Source organism: Musca vetustissima, unplaced genomic scaffold (assembly GCF_032173495.1).
Source record: "Musca vetustissima isolate MV318-11 ecotype Yass unplaced genomic scaffold, APGP_CSIRO_Mvet_v1 utg26713, whole genome shotgun sequence".
Lineage (NCBI taxonomy): Eukaryota > Metazoa > Arthropoda > Insecta > Diptera > Muscidae > Musca > Musca vetustissima.
The window spans coordinates 1-13,084 of record NW_026882958.1 but is presented as its reverse complement, the minus strand read 5'-3'; positions in this window follow the sequence as shown (position 1 = coordinate 13,084).

Here is a 13,084-nt window from a genome sequence, read left to right as displayed (position 1 = left end):
TAGTTCAATTGAACGAGTCAGTCCAGTGAACGAGTGAACGACATAGTTAAATGTTGATTATTCTCGTTCACTGAACGAGTTTGTTTACCAAACGCCGTCACTGAACGACTTTGCTCAATGAACGCCATTGGTCACTGAACGACGTTGCTCACTGAACGACTTTGCTCATTAAATCATCAGAGTCGTCCACAAGAGCACTGACTTTGATTAACTGCACCGTGTCAAACAAGAACAATTTCATATAAAATCTGTTAAATTTAAGAAGGTGTAATAAATTTAGCACTCGGTAAAGAAGTACATTGAGGCCTCATTTCATGAAATGCGGTACTAGAGGGTCAGTAAATAGCTAGCAATGCGCTGTCATTACAATTGAACTGAGTGATCATTTGACGAAATACGGCAACGAAACGAATGACTTAGTTCATTTAAAAAAAAAATACCTACTTCGTTCGATCACTGAACTGAACGAGATTGCTCAAGATGATATAGCGAAAAAGGGTACGGCGCTTGATAAGAACAACGTAGTACCGACTGTGAAACATGGCGGCGGCAGTGCAATGATATGAGGTCGTATGCAGTGTTGCCATTTGAAAATTTTATTTCCGCCCAAAATTTCCCTAAAAAGTGCCCAAAATCAACAATTCAAGAGTTGAAAAGTATACACTGACGTTAAGTATTAAAAGCAAGTGTCCTTTTTTTTCTAAATGCTGAATATGTGGCCTTTAGGGCACAACTCTTTAATGAAAACATATACATTATATAAACCGAATGGTAAATACTTTGTAGTCTAAACACGAAAGGCCTTAATACATATACTTAATATAAATTTAGGGCAATTATCGGTCACAATATAATAAAAAATGTTCCACCTAGGCATTAGAGAGTAATTTCATAGACCACAGAAAACCGTAGATTGAGGTTGTATATATGTCGGCAAACCCGACTGAATGACCTAAAATAAATCCAGTAAGCGGAGAAGAATATTCGGAAGGGGCTGACTATACACTAATACGACTGGACATACATTTTCAGTGAATGTTTGTCCACATATGAGCATTTTGGTATATTCGGCCACATAAGTCAAGATAGTTGAAATGATTTCAAAGTACAAATGATTTTATTTAATATGTTCGTGGATAAAACATGTCCACCATAGTATGTTATGTTCTTCGATGCTCAGATCCACTTCCCGGTTATATTAAATGGTATTCGGATCATATATATGGTCTATAGAGCTATTAGAATTAGACATTAATAAAGATTTTGGTCAATTTTATCCCATAAATATTCTCCGATAACTACAGAAAACTATAGGTTTCAACCGGAACATTAAATATTTTGTAACGTTTGCGCGACATTTGATAGTGGGAAAAAGTTGGGCTATAATTTCTGGAGCAACCGGCCAAATATTAAATGATCTTCATTAAAACATAGTTCGGGTCATAGTTGTGAGCTCTCCAGCGACCAGAGTTACAGACAAAAATAAAGTTTTAGGTCCATTTGAACATATAGGAGAAAAAAATATGCCAGAAACGAAAAATATGCCCAAAATCTGCCCAATCCTTAATTTTACATTATTTATGTCCACTTTCGGCAACACTGGTCGTATGGCTAGTAGTGGCATGGGACATTTGGGGTTCATCGAATCTACTTTGGATAAATATGAATATCTTAATATTTTAAAGGCAAATTTAAAGCGGAGCGCCGATTTTCCTACTTCCCGCAGGAAAATGACCTTAAGCACACTGCTTTGAGGACTCCACCGAACGCCGCCACAGTCCCCCACAGCTAAATTACCTCCAAGACAATGCTCAACGAAGTGCTGCAAGATAAATGGAACCAAATATCTTCGACAGAAACTTCCAAGCTGGTATCTTCGATGCCAAAGCGCTTTGCAGAAACGTAAAGGCTATCGAACTGCCTATTAACTATAAAGTAAAGTTAAAAATTAAATTAAAAATAATATTATTATTTTTTTGCCCTTGTTTTGTTTATCGAACTTTATATAACACTAGCGGGACCCGTGGCCCTGTTGAAGTTATCAAATTAAAATTTAGATATGATCAATTAGTAAGCATCCTATATAAAGCTGCAATATTTACTAAATTTAATTTTTATCTAATCTATGTCACTTCCATGGGATCGCTTGAATACTTTAGTAAAATCTGTTTAGTGGTTTTTGGGTCCGCAAACAATATGTTTATATTTTCTACGTATTGATTTAAATGCAATGAGGTGTGCATTTTCCCTTGCCCGCGGTCATGTTGTGTGGATGGTGCTTAACTCAGGAATAGTTTGAAATCGGTATCTGTAACCGTACTCAAGACATACGCAGATAAACGCATATTACATGTTCAGAAATTTTGAGGTATGTTTACTATTGATACTATAACTCCGCATCCACGCGTAATTTTAAAAGTTTATACAGCCTATGTTACTTTCAGGACATGCCCCGACATACAGTGTAAATCTCATTAAAATCTGTTCAGCGGGTTTTGCGTCTATCGGTAACATACAAACAAACAAATACATGTTTTCTGTTATATATATATATATATATATAGAAGATAGATAGATAAATAGATTTAAACATTTTTAATTCGGTGTTTCCCCATATTTTAATTTTTCTCCTTTTCATATTGTTCTTGCAGCTGTAAGCAAAACAAAACAAATGAGAGTAAATTTTTCTATGTTTGCAATATTAATGGATAGTGAATGCAAAATAATTAGGGGATGCAAAATGAAGAGGAATCGCCGACAAAAAAGGTCTTAAGGGAAAATTTAAATAATTCAGTAGAAGCGTCCAGTTAAAATTACCCTTTTACCAGTCTTATGGGAAGTTGCTTCGGAACCCTCCAATTCATATCAGAATTCCACTCCATTATACCAAGGTCTAGGCCCCAACAACAGCAGTTACTCCCAATCAGTTAAGGTATAAAGGGAATTTAAAGTATTTCAAAACTCTTAATTTGGATATTATAAGAATTAATTTTGGAGCATATTATTTTTGTGAATTGTAATGTTGAAAAATTAGTTGAGAAAAATATTAGCATCCCAAATCTGTTTGAAATTTATCACAAAAACCAGTAAAAATAGTAGCGAAGTCGTACTGGGCCGACTAAATGATATCCTTCACCACTTTGTGTATATTGTGCATCTCGACATCATAAATGCGAACAGACGTAACTTTAATTGTACTAATTTTACAGGACAAGCAAAAAACGTTATAAAATCTATAAAAATGGATCATTGCTCGAAATTTTGTCATAGTTTAACCGCACTATAGACCCGTATTTATTTTTTGAAATAACATTTTTTTTTTGGTTTTTACTGGTTTTATGTCAGTTATGTCCAGTGTACCAATATGAGTCCGGAGTGATGTGTGTTAAGTTTCGTGAAAATCGGTTCAGATTTAGACATAGCTCCCACACATAATTTCGTCAGATTTTGTGTAAATGGTGCATTAAAGCCAATTTTTTCTTTCAATTTGCACGAAATTTTGCATAGCGTGGGAAACAAAAATACCTAAATATAGCTGATTATAAAAAATTAAGAGAAACTTTAAATACCGAATTTTAGGGTACTACTATATGGGGGCTACCGTAAAAAATTGGCCGATATATGTCATTTTCAATATTAAACATCCCAGAAGTAACATTAATATAAGTTTAGAATTTCTATCTTCAATATTACGAGCTTTGGGTTTTTAACAGGAGTGTAGTTACGTCTGTTTGCATTAATAAAAACATACTATTGTAGTTACATCCGTTTGAATTTCTTTAATAAGATCGCTGGTTTTGACGTTAAATGTCTAAATTTTTGTGTGAACATGTAGTTTGATTAGACGAACAATAATCCAACAAAAAGTCAATTTCGAATTTTTCTGTAGTTACGTCCATTTGCATTTATGATGACGATATATATCCTTACAATTGCATGTCAATGTTCCCTTGACCATAATCATGTCTTTGTGCAACCTATGATAAATTTAATTTCATTCGGGCAGATTTAGAGTCGTCTGCGTACCATGGGACAAATTTATGGAAAAAGATTTATAGCAAAATTGATACACGCTTTTCGGTACGCAGCACTGTTAAAAATTTAATTTCATTCAGACACCAATTTCGAACGGGTCGATATGGAAGCTAAGGCTGCCTCTTTACCAATTTAAACAAAACGCAATAACTTCATTCAAGTTTCAATTTGATACGTTGTGCAAAATTTCATGTTAATCGGACAAATATTAGGAGCTCGGTGCACAATTTAAGTAAAATCGGACGAATATATATGTATATGTGAAAGCTATATCGAAATCTGAACCGATTTGTCAGAAACTTACCACACATCATGCTAGACGCCAAATTTCGTGCAAATCCAAGTATATATAGGGACTTTGGTGCACCATCTACATAAAATCGAACGAAAATATATATGGGAGCTATATCTAAATCTGAACCGATTTTTCCCAATTTCCATAGGGTTCGTCTTTGTGCCAAATAAATGAGCTGTGCAAATTTCATTCAGTTCGGACGGACATGGATAAATCGACTTAAAAAGTGATTCTAAGTCGAGAATATGCCTATTTCGTTTCCTTTTGCCTGTTACAAGCATATGCACAAAGACATAATACCCTGTACTACAGTGTAGTGAAGGGTATAAAAATATTGAAATTATCTTCTAAAAACACCATTGGATACAATTAGTTACAGATTTCTCATTGCTTAATGACCCGTAAAAATATAACATTAATATTCAGCTAACCCATTTGGCTTTTAAATTCCCCCCAAACACTCTCTCTCCCCAAGGATGCAAAACATAACGTCGGAAAAAAATCGTTTGAATATTAAAAGTTACAAATCAATTAGAGAAGTGAGGGTATGTGTGTGTGTGTAAAAGTGTGTTCCTAATCTATTAACCCCTTTTTTGTATTCATATTATATTTATTTTTGTTGCTGTTGTTTTTCAAACGCCTTTTGCCATATTAAACTGTAAGAGTTCAATCTATTTACAGGCTGACTGATAGCAACAAACATATTCTGGGCAATAAAAAAAACAAAACACTGACAATCTCCAACCACCCCCCCCTTTATAAAAAAAATTTAACGACAAACATTTTTTATCTGCTTCCATGCAAACAAACATCCTGCGAAACGATAGCATAGAGACACACAGCATTCAAATATTCAATAGGTGATCCAAAAATACCCCTTTTTTCTGGTAAATTTCTCCAGCAAAAACAAAGCTTAGTTGCTGTCATTGTTGATATTTTAGAGGATTTGCTGTTACTTCATGGTCGCCTTCACTACGAAAAAAAAGACTGATTGTAGCAACAACAAATAGTCCTTTTTGTCGTTGCTGCTTGGGTTGGGTAGAGGATTTGTTGGCTGTTTTAGTCATTTAAAATTTTTCTACATCATTTCCAATCTACAAAAAACAAAACAAAAACAATAAACCATGAATTTTTCCAGACATGACCTTTTGTATTTTTGTCGATTGGGTTAAAGTTTAAGGAAATATTGAAGGGGATGCTTTTGTGTGGCAAGTTATTGGTTTTTGATTCTTAACTCTGTGGTCAAACATGTGCTGTTAAAAAGCGGTGTGAGACATTCATTGTATTTCTGCCAAATATTATGTGAGTAAATTGTTAATAATTTGGCTATTGGTTATAAAACAAACCACTAAGGAAAGTTCAAAAGTCGGACGGAGCCGAGTATATGATATACTTCACCACGAACGAAATTAACAGCCTGAAGTTATAGATATTTGAACTAAATTAAAACATACACATACCAATCTGAAATTTTTGAAAAATATTATGTCAATCATCGAGCAAAATATGTATAAGATCTTTATATAAATGGTCGTATTTGAGCAACCGTGGCATCCACCATTTGGTATGCTGCAACCCTATGCGCTATTCAAAATTTATCTCGGCACAAAATACAATACACGTTATTCTAGGTTCGATTTGGTACGCTGTTCACCAATTCGTCCTAAGAGGACAAACTTAAGTTTTTATACCCTACACAACTATGTTGTCAGGGTATTATAGCTTTGTGCAGCCCCAACAGTTTCTAACGCCGCGAAATATTGGTCCTAGACCCACCTTTAAGTATACCGATCATCATATCTCGACTAGCTGAGTCGATCTAGACATTTGTGTCCGTCCGTCTGTCCATTATAATTTGTAAACACGATACAGGCCACAGTTATTGACCAATCTCCATGAAATTTTGCATGTAGGATGGGTTCTGGCCAATGAAGACCCCTAGTGATTTTGGTAAAGATCGGATTATATTTATGGACCAAATACTTAATTTTTGTCCGTTTTTCTGTTCGCTCCAGAGGCCGCAGTTATGACCCGAACGGGCTAAAGAATAAGCATGTCTGCTTTGGTAAAGATTTGTCAATATTTAGCGGGTCAAATGGACCCTGATTTTTGTGTGAAAAATTACAAAATTTGTATTCTATGGCGTATATATTTAATCCTTAAGGACATAGACCCGAGAAGTTGATAGTATAGCCAAGAGAAGTGGTTGGCCTTTAAATTGATATCAATTATATTGTCGTATGTACTCAGATGTGGGAGTTGCACTTAAATATTTACAGGTGCTTACGTATTCAGATATTATTTAGTAACCCATTACCACACTAAAGGGCGTAAATATAGCGCTGATCGCTTGGAAATTTTCCATGAGGATCCAGGTATGGTCAAGGACAACGCCCATAATTTTCGATGATAATCAGATAATAATTTTGGGATGAAGTGGAACGAAAACTTAATTTTTTGTGTGTTTTCAAGTCGATCTATAGCCACAATTGAAAGCTGAACGTCACAAAACAACCCACTGTGAAGGGAATCTGCACAAGTAATTAGAAGGGCTGTACTGAATATTAGTAATATTTGTTGAACTCTAGACGGTCAAGAGGGTGCAAATATCGCGAAATATCACCCAAGCCCAGAATATAGAACCACAGAATGTTATATTATCGTGGAAGTTGTGTAGGGTATCATATGGTCGGCCCCGTCCGTCTATACTGCACTGCCCACTGTTTTTTATGAAATGGGATGAAAAGTAGAGTTGGGCAATCTAGTTCACTTAGCGGATCGATCTTTCTCGCTCCTTTTTATAAAAAGGAACTAGTTCCTTAATGTAGTTCCTTTGCTACATATATTTCCTTTAATCCATACAGTTCCTTTACTCTTTGTAGTTCCTTTGCTCCAAATAGTTCTTTTGCTCAATATAGTTCCGACTCCTACATAGTTCCTTTGAATCTCTCTCTCTTTCATCGTTCGTTTTTCGTTTTTTCCATATATAGTTCCTTTGCTCAATATAGTTCCTTTACTCCATACAGTTCCTTTACTCTTTATAGTTCTTTTGCTAAAAATAGTTCCTTTGCTCCAAACAGTTCCATATAGTTCCGACTCCTACATAGTTTCTTTGAATCTCTCTTATTCATCTTTCTTTTTTTCGCTGACATTGTTCCGTGTTGATTTATTAATAAATGCAAAAATTGAAAATTATGCAAAAATAAAAAAAATGAAATGATGCTACAGAATTCAACTGCAGGATGATAAGCAGAAAATACTTTTTTATAAATAAAAATATATTAATAATAAAATTTAACTATTTACACAATTTGAAATTCGAACGAATGAAGAATATGGGAATAATGGAACGAGATTAAAAAATGAACGAGAAAAAATGAAAAGAAAGAAGAAAAAGGAACTATATTAATTAAAGAGCTGGAACTAGTTCCAATCGTTCCTTTCTCGGAATAATCCCAATGAACTAGTTCGTTCGGGAACTACCCAACTCTAATGAAAATATATATGGAAGCTATATATAAACCTGAAACGTTTTCAATCCAATACGCTATTCAATATTTCATGTAAAGCGAATAGACATAGGCTTCTCCATTTGCATTATTTGCATAAATTCGGACTAAAGTATATATGTGAGCTATATCTAAATATGAACCTATTTCAACAAAACTTCACGGATGTCCTGTAATAACTTCAATAAGGTATGAAAAATGTTGTCTCAACCGGACAAACATTGACAGTATGGTGCACAATTTACATAAAATAGGAGGAAACCATATATGGGAGATATATCTAAATCTGAACCGATTTAAAAAAAAAACTTGGCATATAACAATCTAGACCTAATTCAGTACTCTGTATAACATTTTGTCTCAATTGGTGCACCTTTTAGGCGCACCAATTGAGGCGAAACTATATATATGGGAGCTATATCTAAATCTATACCGATTTCCATCAAACTTGGCATATATCAATTTAAATCTAATTCAGTTTCCTGTGCAAAATTTTATATTAATCGGACTAATTTTGGTAGTTTGGTGCACCATTTATCTAAGATCAGACGAAACTATATATGGGAGCTATATCTAAATCTGATCCGGTTTTCTCCACTCGTCCTTGGGCCAAATAAGTGACATGTGCCAAATTTCATTCAAATCGGATCATAAATGCAACCTTTGTTCACAAAAATTCATGGACAGACGGACATGCACAAATCGACTCAGAAAGTGATTTAGTATTCTTAAACCGTATTGTCTTCGTCCGAATTTGAAGTAAACTGTAAATTTTCATCGAACATTTATATGGAATGTATACCAGATTTGGTTCCGATCTATCCAATTTGTATACCCTTCACCACACTGTGGTACAGAATATTATGTCTTTGTGCATATGTCTGTAACAAGTAAAAGGAAACGAGATAGACACATGGTTCCTTTTGAAAATATGCATAGAATCACTTTCTGAGTCGATTTATGCATGTCTGTCTGTCCGTCCGTCTGTTGATGTTAAATTGCAAAGTACGATTTGGATGGAATTTGGCACAGCTCATTTATTTGGCACAAGGACAAACATTATTGAAATTGGGAAAAAATCGGTTCAGATTTATATATAGCTCCCATATATATTTTCGTCCGATTTTATGTAAATGGAACACCAAAGTCCCTAAATAGCCTTCGATTGACACGAAATTTGGCGTAGCATACTCAATTAAGTCTATAATGATGTGTGCTAAGTTTCGTGAAAATCGGTCCAGATTTAGATATAGCTCCCATATATATTTTCGTCCGATTTTAGGTAAATGGTGCACCAAAGTCCCTGAAAATCATTCGATATGCACGAAATCTGGTATAGCGTACTAAATTAAGTCTATAATAATGTATGATAAGTTTCGTGGAAATCGGTTCGAATTAAGATATAGCTCCCATATATATTGGTCCGATTTAAGGTAAATGGTGCACCAAAGTCCCTAAATATCTTTCGATTTGCACGATGTTTGTCATCGCGCACAGAATTGTGTCTATAATGATATGTGCTAAGTTTCATGAAAATCGGTTCAGATTTTGATATAGGTCCCATATATATTTTCGTTCAATTTAATAAAAATTGTGCATGAAAGTTCTTATATATCTTTCCTTCAATTTCATGTCAATGTTCTGTCGAAAGACACTATTTGGGATATACCCAAAGTGGTGAAGGGTATCATATAGTCGGCCCAGTCCGACTTTACTACTTTCCCTACTGTTTTTCAGTTGGTTTATAGACCTACATAGATTTAAATTGTCCCTTTTCATTGAATATTGAAGACCCAAAGAGTGAAATTTTCAAGACCCATTATATGGGTTGTATATCAACTTTTTGTCAGCTGCTTTATAGATGTAAATTACTAAATTTGATTGAATATTAATGTCTATATAGGCCAAAAAGAATGACATTTTCAAGACCCATTATATTGGAAGTGTACCAAATCTTGGTCCGATCTATCCATTTTTTTCAGTTGCTTTTATTTTTGGCCACTGCTCATATAAACTCGCGACATAAAGGGGCGTCAGGAGTGTTTCTGTGTAATATGTTTCTGATACGTATCTCCTCTATAACGTTACCCTCTAAATTGCATGATTTTAGACATATATACCATTGCATGATTTTAGACATATATACCCACGATCTACGTTCGTGGGTTTTAAGATCTTAGAAAAATCCCCATTAAGAGTTGCTGAAATTTATTTTTCGGTCCACAGCATTACTTTAAAAATCGTCTGTATTGTTCTAATTATTGGAATATTTCCCTATATTATGATCCGGTGCTTATTGGAAAAGCTGCCAACAAAACTGTCTGCAATTTCCATGATATCATAGGAAAAAATTATGAGCATAGATTCACTTATGTTTAATATCCCCCATATAAATATCCCACCCAGTTTTTGTAACATTGGAGTTTTTAGCTAAAAAATCATTCCAATTAGTATAGATCTCAGGGGATTCATTTTAAACTCCCAAAGCTTGGAATAATGTGGAGTACCAGGAAATAGAGGCACTTTTATGCACCATTTACATAGAATCGGACGAATATATATGGGAGCTATAAATAAATCTGCCGATTTAAAGAAAACATTACACACTTCAATCATCAATTTGTAGGTAATTCAGAAAGCTGTTCAATTGTTGTATCAAACGGACAAACCTTGGGAATTTGATGCACCATTTAAAATGTGGCGAAAATATATGGGAGTTATAACAAAGTCGAAACCGATTTCATCAAAACATGACATACATTAATCTGCACGTAATTCAAATTAGAACTCTGTGTCTCAATCGGACAAACATTTTGACTTGGGTAATAGCTCACTCAAGTCACAATGTTTGGAATCTATGTATGGGAGCTATTTTTAAATCTGAACCGATTTTCTCTAATTGCAATAGCTTGACGGACAGACGAATATGCGTAAATCGACACAGAAAGTGATTCTATGGATATCTGTCTACTTTCCTTGTCCATGTTACAAACATATGCGCAAAGATATAATAACTTGTACCACAGTGTGGTGAAGAAAAGAAAAAGACAAGTACACTATCGGACAAAATAAAGTGCAAAAGACAAAAAAATATTTTAGTACATGAAATTTTTTTTTTTTTTGGTGTTTTATAAATTCATATAAAACCACATTTATTCAAGTCGTAGTGTATAGTATATAAAAAATGTAAAACGATTTTTGGTAGTTCACTCAGAAGCAGAAAACCATAAAAACATAGTTTCACCTCGTATTAGAGTTAGACAAAAAAAGTGCAAATTCATTTTTTGTTTTAATAAAAATATATTTTATTATTATTTAGTACTTTGTCGCTCGATCTTTGTTTTCTATCGCTGCTTTAAGCCGTTTTGGCATTCTTCGGACCAAATTTTTTAAAGTGTTACTCGGAATTTTTTTCCATTCTCTTTGCATTGCTTCCCAGAATGTTGTAACGTTTGTTCGTTATCGGTATTTTGGTATCTAAAATGGCCCATAGATGTTCGATGGGGTTAAGATCTGGACTCTGAGGGGGCCATTCCATAACTTCCATAGATTTTTCTTGAAAAATTTTTTGCCGTTCGGTTAGTATGTTTAGGATCGTTATCCTGCTGAAAAATAAACGATCCCAATTGCATTTCTCGTGCACTTTCTTCGATATTTTCACTCAAAATCTTTACGTAGTCTTTTCCTGTCATTCTGAAATTAATTTTTACTAGGCGACCGACTCCCGTTGTAGAGAAGCACCCCCATACCATAAGGTTACCTCCACCATGTTTAACTGTATGAATAAGATTCTTCGGCCTCAGCCTTTCTGAGGGTTTGCACCATACCCGCTTGCTCCTTTTCTCATTCTTCAATTCAAATTTGGATTCGTGTGTCCAAATAACTCTATCCCAAAAGGTTTCTGGCATATTTATGTACTTTTTGGCGAACAAAAATCTTTTTTTTATATTTGCGGCGCGCAGTAGTGGTTTTTTCTTTGCGAAGATGCTTCTCATACCTCTTTCATTAATTCTTTTCTGAACCGTTTTTGATGACACACTCAAATTTAAATCTTCTTCTATAATTCTACAGGATACTGATGGATTTTTCTTCACTTCCATTGCAATGTGGTCCGCATCCAGTTTAGAGGTACCTTCCACAATGATATTTACAGCTATCATTAGATCCAACACTTTTATATTTTTCATATATTTTTCTTGCACCTGACACCGAAATTTTATATTTTTTGATAAATTCGCATAAGTCATGCCTTCTGATCGATCCTGGACCAGCAGGTCCTTTACGTCCTTCGACAAAGGTCTCATGATTTTTTTTTTTTAAATTTATGGAAATAGCGGTTTATTTTTATTATTTTTTTGCTATTACATACTTGCTGACACATTTTGCATATGCCCAAGAGAATATTATTGATCTTACCACATAAATTTAAACGATATTTTTTATAAATTTCTTGTAATTACTACAATATGCACACTTTTTGATAAGAGGAAAAAATTAGAGAATACTATAGTTGCAGTTTGTTTTTGTCCGATAGTGTATGTGGACATTTAAAATATCTTTATGCGTTTAGAATTTTATAATATAGCGCCCAACCACATGATACAAGTTTCGAAAAATAATGTGACACCCACTGAGAATCAAATTCGTGTACAACACGTACCGATATATCCAATTTTCAGAAGAAAAAAACATTTCATTATTATATATTATTCCCATATTTACACAGCTTGAAATGCATAAGAACTTCACCTTCAATTGCAATTCTTCTACGAAATCATTTCTCATTCGAATATAATCGGAAAATGTCTTAACTATATATGAGGTAAATTCGAAAATATTATGGTTCAAGTACATGCTAAAAATAAACAGGGTGGCTACAAATAATTATAACTATTATCAAAAAAACACTATAGCTTGTGTGAACAGGGTATACTTTCGAAGTCGCATAAGGCCAAGTGTAGACAAAACCCACATAATTATTGCAGCTCAGACACGTCATTGACATAATCCGCTCTAATATTAGAAACAATGCGAAGATGGCGCTCAATGAAAACATATGGAGAAAAATTTGTAGAAGAATTAATTTTTGAAAATCGAAGAGAAACTATCTTCCCTCAATTCGTGATGAAGGGGACAACCCATTCTCGATTTTAAATTTTAACGATTTTTTAACGGCTGTTATATGAACATAAATTATTAGTACGGCTGGCTGTTACTTGATTTATAACCGATATGTGTTTATAAA